We start from the raw sequence: 21047 nt of genomic DNA on the forward strand, positions 1-21047 counted from the left end.
ATAATCCTATTAAATAAACTTTCCAGATTCAGCTCATTATGATTTGTGAATATGAACCACTTAATCTCTTCCCTAATGTAATAGTTTGAATATTAGGAGAAGTAGAGACAATCCACATTGGAAAACAGAAGGTAGGTTAGATGCCTTTAATGTTCTTGACTAAGATTTTGCAGTAGGTGGCTGATCTAAGAACTGATAGTAAATCTCCTATCTCCATGTGCAAAGTATATGAATTGTAAATACTGAGTGATGCATGTTCTAATTGGAGTTTTAGCTCCTATATTTTTCCAACTCATGTGTTGATGACATGATCCTGAGAGCCAAAGTGAGTGACTTCTGATAGAAGGAAAATAACAAATTACTGCAAAGACATTAGGGGTACTGAAAAGTTTCAGAATATTCACATATGCAGCAGGATTTTAAATTAGATACCATTTTCAGTCTCAATTTCTTTAGGCTTTGAAACTGAGTTTATGTGTTGACTGAGGAGGTAGTTTGAATGCTTAAGAATTTTTGGTGTAGTCCTCAGAATGCTTTGTTCCTGCGTTGATGTGAAGATAACAAAGTACCAGTTGTGTGCTTGTCAGATTTTCATTACTTTAATAAAAAAATCCCACCAAGGAGCTAGTAATTTCCAACACTACATATTATATTATTTAACCTAGAATTCCCATTCTTCTGGAAGGTATTAACTGAAGGAAGTTTTCAGCATATGGTTTGACAATTGAGAAGGCAAATTGACAGTTGCTTGTGATGTTCTACAAAATGTGAACATGGGTTAAGAAGATTGCAACTCTCAGTCTGACTTTTTTGGTAATTTACATATGTGACAGCATCTTGAGCTTGAAAAATTAATTATATGGTTTGAGTAATTAATTATATATAGGTTTGATGCCCGTGCTCTTTACTGGTATGGTAAGTCTCGACAATCTCATGCAAGGAAAAGGTATTGAGATAACTTTGGTCAACTGGCTAGCATTTTCATTGTGCAGGTGTGCTGTGGAGACTGTCCAGATGCCCGTAGGTCTCATGGAAAGCAAAGAGGTATCTGGAAGATGGTTTTACACTGAGTAGCAAGCAAAAATGAGGTAGTACAGAAAAACAAGACTGATCCTTAATATGAGTAGGTGCTGGCTGCAGGAGGCTGTGACGACTTCAGGAAGAGAGTGGAACAGAAAAATAATTGCACCTTTACTGTAACGGAAGAGAACTTTGTCCTCCTGTATACTATTTTCTAACCTGTTTTGTCTATATGATGCAAAACTTCTTAGTGGAGGAATGATACTTTTGCAGTCATGACTGAAGTTTTCAGCTTTCTATGATGTCTGAAAAAGATAGTGATCAAGATTTTACGTTGCATGCTGAGCAAATTACTTGGGTGCCAGTGCTAATTCAGTGCGTCTTGATTTTCTGTATGATAGATTCACTGTGTGGGAGAGCTGCACAACCGCATTGTACAAACTCTTAGAGTTGTTTATGCAATTTAAAAGACTTTGGAAAGTAATTTCATTAATCTCCTCTGATCCTGGTCTGAAAAAATCTATATTAGCCAGAGAATATAAATAGATGAAGATTTCCAAAAGCTCCATGTACCTGCAATTTTGCTAGCGCTAGGACACTGTTTTCCATATTCAATCTGTTTCTTCAAGCAGAATTAATAACCTTTTTTTTCCTCAAGTATTTACATAGATTGCATACACTTGCATACTTTAATATAAAAAATTTGGGATGCACGCTTCCTGATTATGAAGAAATAATGACTTAATAGCATAACATTGATAGCAAAATGCTTCAGAGGAAATAAGTTTTTGCTATGCATTGCAGTCTGATAAATGAGGCAGCTACTTATAAATTTGCTGTCTCAGTATTTTTTTTTAGATCACTGGTATCTATCTTTATCTTATTTTGTTTCCATGTATTGAATGGTGAAAATTACGTTACTGTGCTTCAGAACATGAACTCAGTCTTTTTTAAGATGGACAGTGTACCAGTGGCATTGCTAGTAATGGTGCCAACAGCAACTGGGTTTTACTTAAGCATTTTATTCTCTAGATCTCAAGTGTTTTTAGAGGAAATTGTAATAGCCTGTGTACTAAACATGTATTTTTGTCTTTGTTGAGTTTTATTTTTAGAGGAAAGTTTGCTTACATCTTGTTGTACCTTAGAAGACGTAATGCATCTTATTGAAAGCCTGAATTATCAGAATCAATGTTTGATCATAGGGTGCTAGTTGCATTTACTGATGGTTACATAAGTGAAGAAACAATCTGTTTTGTTGGCTATTGTGATAATGAGATGCCAAAAGGCATAAAGCTTCTCTCCCTCCTCCCTTTCCCCACCAAATATTTGATTTTAATAGGTAACAGCCACATGAATCAGTATCGGATGTCAAAGTACTCTTCATGATGAATTCAGCAAGAGTTTCAAGAGCTTAAGAATGACTAGGCCACCCCTATTGAACTCCTATTGAGCCTCTAAGTGATCCTGTTGCAGATCCCTGTCTTCTCATCTCTTCTCATCGAAAAGCAACTTTAATGGTGCATGTCTGACATCACACCAGTAGCTGAGTGGATGTTCTTTTCCACAGGAATGAATACAATTATGTCTTGGTTTGAAAGACAGGTATTTGCTAAAGAATGGCAAGAACTCCTTTTCTGAGATAGAGAATGCAAACCCCTCCCTTCCAATTATTATAATTTGAAATTAGGGGCTTTTAGACAGAAGATATGGGAGTTAGGAGTAACAGTTCATTACTAATATATCTAACAAGGCAAACAAAAGAAACAACAACTATAAAAATTGACAGCAAAACAGAACAGTATAGCTCAGTTCCAGTCCCTCTTTGGCCAAGGCCGTCTCTCCCTGCGCTCAGTTACCGGTGCTGTGGGCAGGGCAGGTCCCGCGCAGTCGAAGAGGGCTGGGTGATGGCGGCAGCGGCCCAGGGGTGAGAGGGATGGAGGAGCGACTCCCCCTCACGGTGTCGGTCGTGGTGCTTGGCAGAGTGTCTGGAGGTAGTAGGATGAGGTGGGAAAGCAGCCGAGTGATGTCCGACAGCAGGGAACGTGGCTCCCGGTGCTGGGATGGCGGGGAGGATGCCAGGATGCCCCAGCCATCTTCCTCCGACTCCACGGGCGAGCGAGAGCAAGAGCGCCCCCCGGCCCCCTGTCCCACCTTTCTTTATTCCGGTCTCCCCCAGTCCCTACCCCCCTGTGAGAGAAAACTATTGCTACTCAGGTGTAGCCACAAAAACTTAGCATAACAATGGGAAAAATTCCACAGAAAAAAGAGGGAACAATTCAACCTCCAACAAATCAATACAATCTTTCAAAAGGATAGATCATTCGTTAAAGGTCTGCCTTTATTTAATACGTGAATGTTGCCCGAATTTTAAATTATTCATACATTTGTTGCCTTTAAGATTTCTGATGACAGTTTCTGAATCTGTCTGTCATCTAATTCAATAAAGATTGTTTGGACTAGAGACTCACATTCACTAATCATGAAATTTGTGGGGGTATTTTATTGTGTGGACTACAGGCTGCCTCCCCTGGGTCTGCCAAACCTTTCTTCCTTCTCTGTGTGTGTTTGTGCATTCTAGCACTGTCTGCCTTGTGGCTGTATTTGAAAGGCCACAACAAACAGGTGGCTTTCCAGTGTCTTTTCAGATGGGTAGGCTTTTGCTGATTGCATTCACTAACAAGGGTAGATATTGTAGTCTTAATTCAGCACTGATGTTTGGGCTTTGATATTCAGCAGATGGTCATGACGTTGTAACATCTGAGAAACATTGCCAGACCCCCTAGCATGCTTGCTCATGAGTGGCATCGAGGAGTTAGTCTGTCTCTTTATCCAAGAGAAATTATTCCAATTGCTGTCTGACTTGCCAAGTAGGTTTATATGCAAACTATAACATGTTCCAAACATCATTGCCAAGTTAGTGTTTTGTTCAGGAACATGTGTTCCTGTGACTGATTTTGGGATCTAAGTAAAGCTGTAGCCTTTTTATTTTTTTTTTTTTTTGGCCTGAGAGCTGTGTGCAGATGTTTTCCCAAGAAGACTGGACACTTTTAGCAGGTCTGTGGCCCTTGCTAGTACATAGCTGTAACTGTAAAGGGGTATGACGATGACTCACTTCCCGACTCAATCCTAAAGTTTAAACTTTAAGAGAAGATTCTTTGATTACTGCTTAACCTTGGCAGGGGTTACAAATACCATTATATGATGAATATAGCATTTACCTGTTGTAAAATGTAGCACTTAGTCATAGCAAAGTGCTAATGTTTAACTTGTAAGTTCTCTAAGGACATTTAGGTACAGCACCATATCAATTTATTAACTCTGGACAGCGTTTTAGATGTAATGCAGAGCCTTACAGTGCTTTTCAACATCCCCTTCTTCTAAGGCTGTGTTAAGTCATGCTGTCCAGTTTCACTAAGAAAGATGTTCGTAAAAAGTGGTATATTCCTTTAGTGACACATTGCATATGTCACATCTGGGCAGGTTAAGACTGTAACTCTTCTCAAACATCTGTACAAGGAACAGCCTTCCATTATGGTAAGCTCCTTATGGTTCAGTTGTGATGCTGAGAGACAGATTTTCAGTAGTTTTGCACATGTCAGACTTGTTGCAGCTTGAGTTGTAGGTAAAAAGCCATGATCTCATTGTTTCTAAGCTTGTTACGTGTTATTATCATTTTACTCCAAATGCTATTGCAACTAGCTGATGGTGGAAAGCTTCAGTTGTGTTTTGTAGATAGAAGACCAAGAGCAGATTGCCCTGTTTGCAGTGAGAGGTATTTCTTTTGCAACTGGCTTATGCTGGTCCCCACTCATGCATGGATACAATTTAGAAAAGCATGCTGCTATCTAAAATTTGATTAACTTTATTGACTTCAGTAACAGCTTTTACTCCATTCTAGTAGTGAGTATGTAAAAATTTTGTTAATGTCTTTATTTTACTTTTGAAACTACTGAGTAAATTTTGCACTTAACCTCCCTGCATAAATAGTAAGTTATGTGTAACTAGTGTGTTAATTATCTTATTTACAGAGCAGCATATGTAAACTCTCATATGTTAGAGGATAGTTAGTTTTGCAATACATTATGAAGAACATTCATGACATGCTTTTTCTTTGAAACTCTGCCAAATCTCAGGATGCTTCTTTTATATTCAGTACTTGTCCAAGTAAAAGCCCCACTGCTTCATGGGAAGATTTGCCTCAGTCAAAGCTTATAAGGCCCTCTGGAATTGTCTATAAAGTAGAAGGCTCTTCTGTGTTTGTATTTGACTCTGAGTGCATATTTGTCTTGCCATCTAAAATGATAGCTCAACGCCATGTGCTTTGCTTGAGATGGATTTTTTTATTTATTTATGCTGCTAGTTAATTTTCTTTGTATGGGTAAAAGATGAGCTATATAAATGAATATGAACAGTTATTAGATTTTTAGAGAGTCTTATTATGTCATGAGAAGGATATTGATAAAAGAAAACGGCACAGGTTCCACCTGTGAAAAGGCAATAATAGAGTGGATTAAGTTCTTTAAGTTCAACATGGGGTTACAGTTGGCTGACAAAGTTACAGCATTGGATGGTTTCCAAGCTACCGTAGATACAGCTGGTTGGAGAGAAGCAGCTGAGAGCATCCATTCTCTTGTGCTCCTTTCTGCAAGTTCTCCATATGTGGGATATGTACTAAGATTTACATTTATATCAGAAATTTTTTGGAACTTAAAAACAGTTGAAAAAAATATGATGAAACAAGTCACTACATCTTACTCTGAGCGTGACATAGTACAACTTCCCTTGATTATCCTCTTAAATTATGAAAGAGACCTGCACAGCAAGAATAATCCAAGTTCTGGTTGTTTTGGCATCTGCTGGAGCCTTCTTTATTGACATTATACACTGCAGTCACATCTCAACCTGAAGTAATATCCAGTGGATGAAAGACAAGCTGCTATATTTCATGAGTGTAGTCTCATGAGAGTGTTTAAAGCATGGGAGATTTCCCTTTCTTTGAAGGTTTTTTTGGGGGAAAGTTTGCTATTGGAAATAATCGAGATCGAGAAGCAGGATGTCGCCCAGGATAATAAAAATATTTTACTGGTGTCTGTCAGGTTGAATAGGCATCTCCTTGGGAACCAAAGCCTGTTTCACTTCTAAAGTTCACAGGCAGCTGTAAGATGTAGACCAAAGCAGTCTTACAATTTTTTGTCTTTTTCAATTGAGTACCTCCTGCATTAATTCAGGCAACATATTTGGAAGCATTTGTCTGCAGTTTGTTGTTTTCCACTTCTCTAGGTGAATGGTGCATCAAGAAAGGGATTTTTTTTTAGATTATATGGGAGAAACTGACATTTGTAGTTTAAGAGTAAGGCAGTCCTAGCACAATTTTTATTTATGTATTTACCTTTGCTTGTAAGCAATAATTGTGCTGCTTTACTTCTGTTATGCAATAGAGACTTATTGGCCCTTTTAAAACCACTCATTATTTTTTTGTAATTAGAACTAACTTGTGCAGCTGTCACTAAGCTCCTCGCCAGATGATATATTTATTATGTTAGAAATGAGAGGAGGCACGTGAGTAAGACTTTGAAAGGAATATGCACTGTTCAGGGTAGGGTTTTATGTTTAAATGGGTGATCTGCATGTGTGTGAGACCAAGATGATTGCAGTACCAGTGCCTGACTAGTTATGTGCTGCCTTTAATCCTGTGATATTGTGTTTCATTGTCTCCCAGTACACTACTGTCACAACTGAAATAAAAACCCTCTGAATTCAATGAACACTTTAATCTGTCATCATAATCACGAACTCTTGTCAATCATGGATTAAAACTTAAGCATGCGGATCAAATCTGCAGTAAGAGGAGACACCTGGACTCCACATTGTAAGTGTCTAAGATGCTAAAAATTGGTTTCAATTGTGTTGTACAGTTTTAATGGAATTGGTGTTGATGTTGTTGTTCTTCATCTTTAAAAACCTGGCAAGGTTACTCAGTGACTTTTCTGGAGGAAATTTCTAGAATAAAATGAAGCTGATATGACAAAATATGTAATGGGAGTTTTACTTGTTCATGCCAATACTTTGGATTTTAGGTTTGCTCTTGAGCTGAGAAGAAAAATAATACATGGAAAAGTTGAGTACCTTATAAAAATATCCTGAGTTTTACAAATGCACCAAAACTTAAAAATATTATAGTCCTTTTAAAAGATAAATAAAGCACTTTTATTAATTAAAATCTGTGCTTGTTGAAAATTGTAGCAAAACTCCCATTTTATGATGAGCTGTCAGAGTAATCTGAATTGTGATCCTTAGGTAATTTTATTTTCATTACTGCCAGTGAAACTAACATCACCAGTTGTGATCAGGGTTGTGAGGACCTGACATATTGTTAGCATTGCCTCTTCCCTGTCATTGTGAGACTGGGTTTTCAGTGACTTACCTTTTTGCCAAAAAGCAGCTGCAGTATGTTGTTTTTTCTTTCCAAGCAGGACCAGATGTTTAAGAATGAAAGCTAAAGGAAATGTATTCCGGCTTTACCTTTTCTTTGTGAATTAAGTCTCACATAGCTGTAATTTGGAGTGAAAGACTGAGATTTAGCCTTGGCTGATATCAGTTCTATGTGACCTTCTGCTGTTGTCATGTGTGGTTAAAAGATGGCAACCCAACAAAGTTAGAAGCCTTGGAAAAATTATTCTTTTCATATGCTAAACATATCCCATGCTTGCACTGAGGTGAGCTATACCAACTGTTCCAAAGCAAAACTAGCAGCCTTTGTTTCATCTACCAAGAGTACCAAGACTGTGTCCAAGCCTGGTGTGGGTGTTTGGGCAGGATTTTTCTCCAGCTGTTGCACCTAGCTTTCTGCTGTACTGGGCCTGGCAGCTGAGAGCCATATGGCCAGCAAGGAAGAAGAATGAAAAAAAAAAAAGAGCAAAACAAGCAAACAAAATCAGATTGATGAAATGTGAAGGGAAAAGGACATGAGGAATGTGATGGGAAGTTACAGCAGAAGGAAAAAAATTTATGTAAGACTTGTGAGGAAGTAGAAAAAGCCTTTTTAAGTCTACCGTGGTGTGGAGATTTCAGCCCTTATGTGGCCCACACATCTAAGGCTATGATCATATTGCTGTGACATGGCAGAGGTGTCCTTTTGTCTTGAGGAGAGATATACACATTTAGTTAGTTGAGGAAGCTTTGAGGCTATGGGTTTCCTCCGGTTAGAGTGAGCCTTCAGAGAAAGGAATGACCAAAGTCTCCCATGCACATGCAAGGCCATGAAAGGCTTAGGTGAAAAATTACTCAGACACCAAGTAGTATTGAAGCCACAGCAAGGATAGATGGCTGCTCCCTGCTACTGCATGGAAAGGTACCTGCCATTCACTGGGGTTGAGGGAGGTACTTACTGCCACGGAGAAGTCCCCATTTCACAGCTACACAACCTGGATTGCTGCAGACCTCCTCTGTCCGTACCTGTAGCTGGTGTTACTCTGTAAGTTGTAGGGAAGGAATGACTCTTTCTTGGAGATTATAATACGACTCTGTACTTGAGACCTCTTGTATCCAAAGCGCTGCATTTGAGAAGAATAATATGCTTTGCATCGTTTTGTTCTAATTATTTCTCATTTTCCTGATGGCAGAACTTTGACACTGAGGTATGACTTCAGCCTAAAGGTGGATGGAGGATTAGTTTTTAAGGATTTCTAATTCTGAGGATTTTGCTTTTATACAATTACAATTGTACTGTGTAGTTGCTTTACCATCTGGTTGGCTGTGTGTCCTTAAGAAGTGTCTAAATTCCTTTCTAAAGTTAATTTAAATTCTGTTGAGGCTGAAGCATAATTTAATTCTGATACCTTATTTCTTATCTCATCCACGTTATTATTTGAAAAAGTTAAATTAAGCTTAAATAGTTTTTCTCAGTATGACATATGCTTTTTGCATCATATCAACTATTGATATGGCATGATAATAATACAATGGAATGGCTAGTTGAAATGATAATACTTTCATGCCTTGCTAGTATAGAATAGCTATCCCTACATAGTTCAGCTGTCCCTCAGCAATATTTGTCAGCCAGGTGATAGTAGCTATTTCTGTGTTTGCAAGATGATCATGTGTGCTTGGAGAGTTATATGTTCATTAAAATAGTTTAACAGCCTTACCAATAAAATTTAGTCTGTAAGAACCGGCAAACTGTTCCAACTCAAGCTACTGGGATCTATTTCAGCCTACTTAGGCAAAATAGATCATAATTATATCTGGATACAAATGCTGAGATATGGCGTGCATCATTTCACTCGTTTTCTTATAGATGTGAATCTTCACCTCTGACAGTATTTTAACTATCATCATCAGTTCCTTGTGTTCTGCCACAGCTCTGTGGTGATGTGGTAACCTTTAAAAAATGCAAAGCTTAAGAACTTATTCTTTCTGCATTTTTAAATCTTCCTAAAATGAGCTCACGTAAGCAGTAGTGTTTCTTACCCCAGTCCTTCTAGTATTGAAAAAAAAAGAAAAAGAGGAAATGGTATTATGATTGAATTTTGGGACTGTAACGCAGTGTGAGACTTCTGTGATTGAGGAAAGTTTTGATGTATGTATGATTAGGTTAGTGAAGGCACTCCTAAAACTGCAGCTGTGGCCAGGGACATGGCCAAAGTGTAGGCATACATAGGGATAAAGTATAATACAAAATATGCTGTAGCTCTGGTAAGCCAGTGGTTCCACTTTTGCTGTTCCTACAGAACATGAAAATGACAGTAACATAAAAATGCAAAGAAAAAAAATGATGGGGGGAGGATCTGTAGACACAACTTGCTCTCACACCTCTTACCTATGTTATGGGTGGTATCTGTAGGAAGCAGATAACCCACCATATATTGTGGCTTTTAGAAAAGATACATGCACCTGATATTTTATGTAGTGTTTAATGAATTCAGGCTTCAGGCTGGGATGGGAGCTGGTAGCCAGCAGAGAACTTAAAGAGGAATATCCATTAGGAACTCAAACATCTAGCCCCAGAGGGCAGCACCAGAAACATTCACAAAGTTCCCAGGCAGCTTCCACCCAAAGAATTATCTGAGGGGTTGGCAGGGAAATTGTGGCTTCAGACACTCCAGTGCCTGGGTCTGAATGGAACCAAACAGATGCAATACATTCATGCCAGAAAACTGTATCAGTGATGAGTGCAGCTGGCAGAAAAGAGAAGTGGAAGTTGTGTGGTGTTTAGGGAATGCTCAAACCCCAGGATTACTGTGAACCCTCAACTGTAACTGTTATAGAAGGAAAGCATCTTTGGATTTACAGGTGAGATGGAAAACAGCTAGTGATGAGTGGTGTCCCTCACAGCTCTGTCTTGGAACTGGTCCTCTTTTATATCTCTCTCAGTGGCATAGACAGCAAGATTGAGAGTGCCCTCAGCAAGTGTGTAGATGACATGAACTGGGCAGTACAGCTGACAAAAAAGAACAGAATGCCATCTAGGAGGACATGGACAAGCCATAGAAGTGGGCCCACGAGATCCACATGAGGTTCAACAAGTCCCAGGGCAGAATGCTGAATCCCAGACTTGAGTCAAGACTGCAATAATTCATTGAGAGCAGCCCTGTGGAGAAGGACTTGGGGATTCTGGTGGATGACAAGCTGGAGATGAACTAGCAGTGTGCACTCACAGCCCAGAAAGGCATCTGTGTCCTGGGCTGTGTCACAAGAAGAATGGCCAGCAGAGTGAGGGACATGGAGTACTGTGTCCAGCTCTGAGATCTCCAGGATAAGGATATGGATCCCTTGGGGTGAGTGCAGAAGAGGCCACCAGGATGGTCAGAGGGCTTGAAACCTTCTCCTGAGAGGAGAGGCTGAGAAAATTGGAATTGTCCAATTCTCCAGTCTGGAGAAGTCTCTGTGGAGTCTCCATTGTAGCCTTTCAGTACCTAAAGTGGGCTTATAAAAAACCAGGAAAAACAACTTTCTTACACAGGCAGATAGTGCTAGGACAAAGGGCAACAGTTTTAAAGAAAAAGACAAGAGATTTAGATTAGATATTAGGAAAAAATCTTTACTGTGAGGATGGTGGGACAGATTACCCAGAGAAGCTGCAGATGCTGCTTCTCTTGTAGTGTTCAAGGCCAGGTTGGATGGGGCCCTGAGCACCTGATTTAGTGGGTGGCATTCCTGCCCAAGGCAGGGGGATTGGAAACAGATGGTATGTAAGGTTCTTTTCAAGCCTAACCGTTCTATGATTCTGTGAAAATATACATATGTGTGGGTGTGTGGGCAGGTCTGGCTATTTTGCAGGTGACAATAATGATATTCTTCCTCAGTGGCATTTGGTACTAGTGAAATTATGTTATGCTAGATGTCTCGAGTCAGGTGATATTTAACATGTACAGAAGTGGTACAAATATGACTTGGGGCAGCCAGGTTGCTTTGCTGTGGGGATCAGACAGACTAATTTTTGACATTTCCTCAGCCAAGTTGCATAATAGCTTCTGACATGTATCCAAGCCCTGCAATGCAATGATACTTCATGGTGAGCCAAACAGATGATGTACTGTGTGTGAAACAATGGATGTTATTTATCCAGCCAAGACTCAAAATGAGGTAGATAATTTTATGAGGTAGGAAGTTCAGGCAGGCTGTCACGAGAGACTTAGGTACAAAGAAGACTGACACATCAGGTGGAGTGGTTATGCAGAGTGTGAGGAAAGAAGAGTCCCAAGTTTTACATGAGTTTAAAAAGCTGAGAAAAGAGGGGAGAGCAGAAAAGGCTGATGAAGTAGCCTGGAATAGATCTATACAGAGTTTATATGAACATGCTCAGTTTTGGAGATAGAAATCTTCCCATTGATGGCAATGCTTTGAGAAGGGACCACGGATGTGTCTGTTGAATCACATGTTGCCAAGACAGACATCCATCGGGTATGTGCTCAGCTCACTGGGATATGCCAGTGCTGTTTGCTGGAGGGGTGACCATCCCAGCAGGTGGAGGCTGGCAGGATGGGACACTTACACAGCATTACCTGGAGCCACCCCACTGTTCGTGGCATGGGTACTTCACAGGAGGAGGTGTCAGGCTCAGGAGCTGCCACTCTGCTCTGCTCCCCCACCTGCAGTGCTGACCTGCATTGCCAGCTGGTGCTCCCACAGCTCTGAGGCACAGGTGCCAGTTTGCTGGGAAGGCACCTCTCCCTGTGGGCTCTCTTCAGTGTCCTACTCCTTCCTGAGTCAGTTTGACAGGGAAAAATGTGAAGTGGGATAAAATGATGACAGCTAGGTTGTACTCAGGAAGTGGAAAGGAAGGAGTTGGATCCATTTACAGCTTGGAGTGATGGAGCTTGAAATGCAACCAATAGCAGTTATTATACCAGTATCAGAGTTGAATAAAAAAGGATGGTTTAGTTGGTATAGTTCAGCTGATTTTTGGATATTTTAGTCCAGATGATTTTAGCAAGGATGACAGTTTTATGCCTGATTATACTGAAGTAATTCTACTACCTTTAGCAAAGTTGCCCAGGATTTATTCTGAGAATGTAGCTGTGTTAGTTCATTTTTCTGACTTGACAGGCAAAAATCCTGTGTTGCTTCATTGTCCTGTGAACTTCATGTGGAATGGGACGTCCTTTGAAATAACCAGGAAAACATTATTCTTCTCATGTGCACGTGGAATACTCGTTATTTTTAATGAGTCTGTGTATGACACAACATATGAGTGATGTGCTGGGCATCGGTAAAAGAGGAAACAGGATTCTGAACTCTTGTGCTGTTCGTAGCTTGGTGCATGGTTTGGTGTAGCTCTTACTTGCAATGACAATGAATAGCTTTTGGAGTTTGTTACAGCCAAAGATGTTTCTTTTGACTTGATAATCCCACTGTAATTCTTTCCAAAACTAGGACAAGCTTTACTTTCTAGATAAGCTGGTGACTTTCTAGATCAGCAGGCCAAGCATTTGATGTTCCTGGCAGGCACTGATAGAGGAACTCTATGTCTCACCCACCAAGTGTGGTGGGTTTTTGCTTTTTTTTTTCTATCTGCTGTTTCTGAAATGTAGAATTTTTGTTTGCTGTAAATACATAAATACAATTAAAGAGTATGGGTGTTTTTGTCCATTTTTTTACAGGGTGGGAGGGTTTTTTTAATTTGTGGTTTTTTTTTTGTTTGTCTGACAGACTCTTATAATAGGTAAGAGCTAATTTTTGAGTGGCTGACATTTTGTGCTTGAGAAGATAAATTTAGATAAATAATTTATAATTGACTTTTAGTTTCCATTAGTTTTTAGTTTTTTTCAATTCCAAAATTTCTTCATAAATATGCAATAGCAATGACATTTTTTTTTTTTAATTGAATGGAAAAAATTTCTTTCTTAATTTTCTATTGATAATAATTCGATTTATAAATGGTTTTGGAAGAATAAAATAATTTCAAATATTTTGAAATTAAAATTAAGTTAGAAGTGAAAACCAGGTGATCTGGCATTTCACTCTTACTCCCTACAGGTAGGTAAATTTAGTGATCCTGGAAAAACAGTGTTTTGCCAAAGTTGGCTACTATAAACAAGCTTTTGCTTATTGCTCAATATCTTTAGTGTTTATTAACCCAACTTACTCCACTGAGATTCGAACTTTTATTTTTCTTCCTAATATTCATATCTTGAATGCAAAAGTATATTTTAAAAGAAAGTACTCTTAAAGTACTCTGGAATAAATTCAATTCAGCATAGACATTTCTGATACTCTTGAAGAGACTTTTTGTTTTCCCCCAGGCAGGAAAATTCAGAGTACTTGTGTCATGCTGAGTGTTTTGTGCTGTAAAAAACTGTGGACTTGATGTAAGCTGACATTGCCCATAATAAAGCTTTATTCATTTCTCCTTCTGCTGTGATGAATCTCCACCAAGTCCTCCAATTAGTGCAAAGTTAAAATTATAGACAGATAGAAAATTAATATTTATAGAAAAATGCTCAAAGTTTTGATAGCTTGAAACTCTTGCAACTACAGATATGTTACCAGCTGAGATTTAGAGAAAGCAGCTTGTTTAGGAAAACATGAAAGCTTGTGTACTTTCTGAAGCAGTAGGTCATCTAGTGATGGCCATAGATTTCAGAGTTATTTTTCTGTGAATTGAAACCATCTGTGGTAAACTGTTTAAAATGAATTAGTTTGTATTGGTAAAAAGTAAGTAAATAGGTAAATATAAAGAAACTATTTCTTCAAATGATCACCAAAATCTAATAGAAGTTCACAAGATCCATCTCTCATCTCACAATTAATTAGTGTTGCAAATGCCACCACTCTGACTTGAATAGTGTACAAATCAAGAAAGTTTAAATGAGAGAGAGAAGAGATACATGCCACTCAGTGGCCCTTAAATACTGCTGGTCTGATGGTCAGGGGCAGTGGTAGAGTTTCATTAAGATTGGTCTAAGTCCAGAGTAGTTTTCCTAACCTCAGCAGTGTGGTTACTTTGGAAACATAATTATAAGAGTAATTTTTCTGACGATTTACACATTTAAATCTAATAATCTTAGAATAACATCTTAGAAGGGATCAGCATTTCATGTCAAAGAACTGAACTGGAGCCTGTTTTTTTTGCTGTCCCTGTATACAGCTAAATTAGCAACACAGTGCTCTATGGAAGTCTGGTTTTCTGGACAGATTTCATTCCTTCCTAAAATTAATAGCTTGAAGTGACATTCAAGATTTTTCTGTTAGTGACTTCAATGTGCTTTTGCTGGTGTGTAGCCAAAATTTTTAGTTTCAAAGTGCTGTTCCTTTCTCAAAAGCAAACCTGGTAGTAGACTTGTTTGTGTGTGTGCACACCTATATCACATTTAAAGTTTAGTAAAATAAAATGTCACCACCCTGTTTAGGAGAATATTATTTCTATGTGCACAATGACATGTCATTACCTGGAGAAGAACATTCTAAGTTTCTCCTGCACATCCATGTTCATGTTGATGCCAAATTGCTCTACATCTGTGTTGAGAGCTTGGGTACAGCCCAGGAATTCTTCACAGAGGGCCTCTGCAAGGCTGTGTGCAGGCAGGGGGACTTTAAGAAGTTTCAGTGTTGGCTGTGGGGGGGAGAGAGAAAAGAAGGTGCATATAGAGATTTACTGTGTCTGTAACATGCTATTTCCTGTGTAAGAAGTTTCTATAGATAGCCCTTACAGGAGGAAATTGCAGGATTCTCCATACTTAAATGACATTTTTGCTATTTTTCATGATGCTAAAGTATTCTTGCTATTTATTCTGACTATCCCATGCCATTCTTGCTTTGTATAATATTGTTGTCTTAAACTTCTGTTGCACCATAGTACACAATACATAATAATGTTCTAATAGTTTTTAGAACAGGCAAGAAGGATTTTAGTCGAATTTATAATGCTGGAGGAGAGGAGGAAACCTCTACATTCAAGACAAGAGCTACTCCTCTTCTCTTCTCTTCTCTTCTCTTCTCTTCTCTTCTCTTCTCTTCTCTTCTCTTCTCTTCTCTTCTCTTCTCTTCTCTTCTCTCTTCTCTTCTCTTCTCTTCTCTTCTCTTCTCTTCTCTTCTCTTCTCTTCTCTTCTCTTCTCTTCTCTTCTCTTCTCTTCTCTTCTCTTCTCTTCTCTTCTCTTCTCTTCTCTTCTCTTCTCTTCTCTTCTCTTCTCTTCTCTTCTCTTCTCTTCTCTTCTCTTCTCTTCTCTTCTCTTCTCTTCTCTTCTCTTCTCTTCTCTTCTCTTCTCTTCTCTTCTCTTCTCTTCTCTTCTCTTCTCTTCTCTTCTCTTCTCTCCTCTCCTCTCCTCTCCTCTCCTCTCCTCTCCTCTCCTCTCCTCTCCTCTCCTCTCCTCTCCTCTCCTCTCCTCTCCTCTCCTCTCCTCTCCTCTCCTCTCCTCTCCTCTCCTCCCCTCCCCTCCCCTCCCCTCCCCTCCCCTCCCCTCCCCTCCCCTCCCCTCCCCTCCCCTCCCCTCCCCTCCCCTCCCCTCTCCTCTCCTCTCCCTTCCCTTTCTCTTTAAATCAGTAGTGCTTTATTCGCTTCACCATCTTAGTCTTTTAAGCCAGATTGTTGCAAATATAAAATGCAAAGCTATTTAAAAGTTATTGCATGATGCTTCAGATGATTTCTAAAGTTTAAAGTAGCAGGCCATTTGCACATAAACCAACTGTGCATCTCATATCTATTACAAACGGTGTGATACAGCCACAGCAGAGGTACTTGTGCTCCTGCACGCGTCGCTGCTTCTGGAAATTCCACCCATGTGCTTGCCTCTCCTCAGCAGCTTTGAGAGTCCCACCTGTGGTTCTCTTTTCAGAGCAGCCAAGTTTCAGTACTTGTGTCACCCCCACAGCTGCTGCTTCTCCTCCAAGCTGTACATGGAGAAGTGCAAATGTGCTTTCCTGGCATTTTCAGGAACAGTGTGTCAAGGTCACCAAGAAGAGGGGGGAAAGTGTCTGCAGTCTGACATCTGAAATCTGCAGTTTTTGGAAAAGGATACTGAAGGCAAAAATGAGGGACAAAAAGGATTTTTGTTTTTTTTCCCCCCTCCAGACGTGCCAATGCTGGTTGTATTATATAAATATTTCTGGAGAAAAGACAATGAAAAGTAAAGATTTCTCAGCAAAAAGCATACAGTGACTAAGCCATTGTGTTGGCTGGCAAATAAACAAATACAAACTGGAGGCGAAGCACTGTACATTGGGTCTGGCAACATGTACATGTTTTAAATGTTTGGGGTATGGCAAGCCAGGTGATGATTTCTTCATCTCTTGCATGTTTTCAGATAGAGGCTGAAAAATAATTCCAGAGGATTTACTCTTACAAATAAATACCAATCTTTTGGCTTAATACAGGAATAATTGAATAAAACGTAATGTCCCACAATGTATTTGGTTTAGGATGATTGAAGGAACAGTGCAGCAATTCTGAGGAATACAAAGATATTTTTTGAGAGAAGAAAAGGAATAATTTCTTCTGTGAGGTTCATGGTGGAAAGCACAAGAATTGATGGGCTTCAGTGCAGTGAAAACATAGAGAAAAATGTTCCACTTGTCAGGACAGTGAAATATTGGGGAGAAAAAAAAGCCTATGGAAGTTGCAATAAAAATTTAAATGTGGTTAACTTTTTCCTTGAAAAAGAGGGATGAACTGGATTACCTTTAAAGCTTCTCCCAGACTTTTTTCAGGGAACATTTAGTGGGTACCATAGCTGTCAAATTTATCACAAACTCCTTAAATCTTACTCAGGTTATCATTTGCCCCTGCTCAGCTGAAGTCTCCGAACTTCTTGTAGTACATCAGTCTAATGCCCTTACATCCCAACAAATTATATTTGACGTGTAATTTCAAGGGGAAAAGTTACAATCCACCATCTTCTTTTTAGGTCCTCCAGGGAAAAGAGGTAAGCGGGGAAGAAGAGGAGAGACCGGTAAGTTTTCAATTTCATAAGATCTGTTGTCATTTGATGTCTGTTTTTGTGAGAATGCGTACCCAGCATGCCATGATTTTTAGCTGTATTGCATGTGTCTTCTGAAAAAGAAATCTGAAACTTCTTTGGTAAAATGTTGTGACCCTTGGCATGTATGTGGTGGCCTTCCAGATATTTCTCTAGTCTTGGGCATCCATAATTTGAAGGCACACTTCATAACGCTCGACGTCGTGCCTTTGGTAACACATCTGTAACTGTCAAACCCGTCAGTGGTGCACAAGTTAGAACAGCTACATGGAAGTCAGTAGTTGGAATACTATGTCAGTGTTAAATCAGGTCCCTTTGGCTGGAGGAGAAAAATTTTATAAGGAAATAAGGAAATAAAATTCCTTATATCAAGAATGTTGTTAATCAGGGACATAATGTGATAAGTAGACTACTCTGCATGAGAGAAGTTGTTTCATAAAAATGAGCAGTTAAGTCCTAACAGAAATAAGAAAAACATTTGTTGGTTCGTTACCCTGTACTAAGGAGGTTGCTGTTGATAGAAACCTGCTGGTGGTGTGCAGCTTGCAATTTCATTTGAGGCAAAGTTGTGAGATGCTGAGCACCTCTTGCTGTTGACATTCACAGGAATTGAATCAATTACCTTACAGGATTGAGTTTTTCATCAAGGTGAACGTTCTGGAGGCAATGCAGTAGAAAATGAGCATTTCTATTCTCCTTGGCTGTCATGTCTAATCTGCCAGCTAAGAAAGTCTTCCAATCAACTCGATCTCTGTAAATCTCCTGTAGCCTTTCTTATCTATGTAAATGATAATTTATCTGTCTCTAAAAAACTATTTCCATATCTTCCTGAATCACAAAACTAAAACCAAGCCATGCCAAAAGTTGATACAAGTCACCTTTGTGCTTCCATTCGGTGTTGTCTTGGTATTTACTTCAGAGAAAGAGGCTATGATACAGAGGGAAATTCTGTGGTTGAAGATTGAGTTACAAATGATCCTGGAAATTACTTTGTGGGATGCTCATTGATTCATTTTACATGTCAAATAAACACGTGGTAAACTATTAAAAAAGGAAGGATCTCTCATTTAAAAACAGACCTTTACTTTAAAATGCTGTTTAAGAATGTTTGCCAGAATAAAGAAATTACCTTAGTTGCTGGACAATAAAAGTTGCATTGTTAAAACCAAAAGGCTGTCGATATTAAAAGCAATCTCAAAGTACAGCTGCTGTTGTTTTATACTCCTTTTGCACTTCACTTTATTCAGAAATTAGAGAGAGGCATGAAAGCTTAATGAAATGCCATTGATTTGGGAGCTGCAGCTGCTCAACTTAATAAGATTGAAATAGTAGATTTGATTTGTGGCCCTTTGATAATGTTTCCAAGAACTGCTACACAAAAGTCTTTGAGGTCTAAATAATTGAAAAAATGTGCAAATATCAATTCACAAAGTGTGACATTTTAATGGGGAGCATTCTATATGTGTGCCTTGAGAGAGGAAGGTGATGAAAAGAAAGTTGAGCACTGTCAGGTGGCTGCTGAAACCTCCCCTCACAGGCAAAGTTGGAAGTCTGGAAGATGTTGGTATACATATTCCTGACAAGATGCCCAGGTTAAATGCCAAGGGTACTTTTTGCAATTCTGTGGCCGAGCCCTGATCAAATGCTCACTTGTGTGGTTAACTGAAACTGGTGATGTGGTTACATATGCTTTATGTGGAGCCTGAAAAAACGAATTGTAGTCCATGGCTGGTATTTTTGGACTGGCATGAAATTGCATGGAAATGAATGGAGAAGCAATTTTCATAAGATTGCATGACTGTAATTGAAGATTTGTTAAGGTAAGTGCATGCATTTAGGCAGTAGTCATATTTACAAGTTTCAGAGCACTGCCAAAGCTCAAGATTAATTAAGGGGGAAAATATGTGCCCTGTATTACCAGTGCTGCTCACTGACAATTCCAAGACCCTTTGCTTGACTGTGTGTATCTTTCTTCATTAACTTCATAAGCTTACGTGTTCTTTTTTTCTTTTTTTTTACCCTTTTTTCCCCTCTCCCCCACCCCACAGGACCTCCTGTAAGTACAAAGATACATTGGTGGTTCTTCCAGAATCAGGGAGAAATCTGTTAGATCCTGTTATCAGCGTGATAAAATGTTCATGTATACCCAAGAGGGGATTTTGATATTTATATATACACAGTATCTTGGAGCTGAATAATTTAATCAGAAAGTTTGTTAAGAAAAAATCTGTAAACCAATAAAGCTTTATGTTCAGCACTCCAGATAGCCATTTGGATTCACAACTCCATGTAAGTATGTTATGTTCATTTTGCCTGTGACTTCATAACAGATATTTTTTACTGAAGTATAAAAAGCTGTGAGTATCCTATCTTAAGACCAGACATGGCCACTTTTGCTGGTAGTAACTTCCTCTGCCTTTATCACAAAGTAGTGGGGTACAAGTTCCCTGTTCTTTGGAGGCATACAGGCTGTGCAGCTCATTTCACTGTAATTGCCACTGAAGTGAGTAAATGCTTGTGTAAAATTATTATTAAATAGTACTATTCAGTTTAGTAAGTGTAGCGGGTTTAGTGCTGACCAAATTCCCAGTAAGTCGATTGAATCTTTTGCTAATTCTTTTTGTGAGAAAACATTTTCTCTATTCTGAGGTTTTGAGGTTGTTCTGTTTTTTGCTTGGGTTTTTTATGTGTATTTTGTTTGCTTTTTTGCATATTCCCAGAGGAGGTCAACAGTCTGACTTGAAGGACAGGACTAAGCACATATGTCTCAAACCTTTGTTTGTGTCTATCATGCCATCCATGTGCATCATACGATGTAGGAGTGTGACTACTAAAACAGTATTTCTTTTACAGCTTGAAGACTTTTATTTTTTTTCTTTAAAAGATTCAATAATTCTACAATATTTTCAAGACCCTATCATCTGTCTATTCTATGCTCCATGCATGTTTAAGATTGTGTAATTAATATGTTGAATTCCTGCTGTGACCTAAAGATTTTACTGTAAACTGTATATATTGTTATGATATTACTTATCCTTGTAAGACTTTGGCCATGTGCTCAGCAATTCATGGTGGCAAATTCATTTAATAAGCCACCAATGAAAAGCCAGGCTTAATGCATAAAGGTGCTGTTTATTTGAAAGAAACAGTTTCCCCAATTTCTTTTGCAGTCCTCCTATGAAACACAAAGAGCAAACATAAATCATGATACAAGCTATTTTCCTGTACCAAGGCAACATGGCAGTAGTTCACTATATGCCTCATTAAGACTGTTCCTGACTTTAGACCCCTACTGTTGCAGTATAGGTACATTAAAAAAGCCCAAACAATCAATCAAATAGACAACCTCCCAGAAAATAAGTCGTAATCTTGGCAATATTAGCACAAACCTGAATTAAGTTCCAAAGCTGAATAATTTTAAGAAGTATCTGACTTTATATTCCAAGTTTCATACTTGAAACCTATAAGACTTCATCTTGCTGACAGGCAGCAATGGTTTAGGTTGTTACAAGGCATAAAAAAGAGTAGTTTCTCTTCCTAATTCATTTCTGTATTTACATAGACACTGGCTGCTGGCAGCTGTTCTGAACTTAAATATTGTTTTCACCTGGGAG

At 38.9% G+C, this 21047-nt stretch overlaps 1 long non-coding RNA gene across 1 annotated transcript in view; it reads left to right on the plus strand.

Annotated features, from left to right (window-relative positions):
• Positions 1 to 17408, plus strand: part of LOC148224001 (uncharacterized) — a 150533-nt gene extending 133125 nt beyond the window's left edge. The window contains exon 3 of the long non-coding RNA XR_015803565.1: positions 17362 to 17408. This is a non-coding gene — a long non-coding RNA (uncharacterized LOC148224001). The remainder of the gene's footprint in view (positions 1 to 17361) is intronic.
• Positions 17409 to 21047: the final 3639 nt, after the last annotated feature.

Source organism: Sturnus vulgaris, chromosome 4 (assembly GCF_052056855.1).
Source record: "Sturnus vulgaris isolate bStuVul1 chromosome 4, bStuVul1.hap1, whole genome shotgun sequence".
In the NCBI taxonomy this organism is placed as follows: Eukaryota; Metazoa; Chordata; class Aves; order Passeriformes; family Sturnidae; genus Sturnus; species Sturnus vulgaris.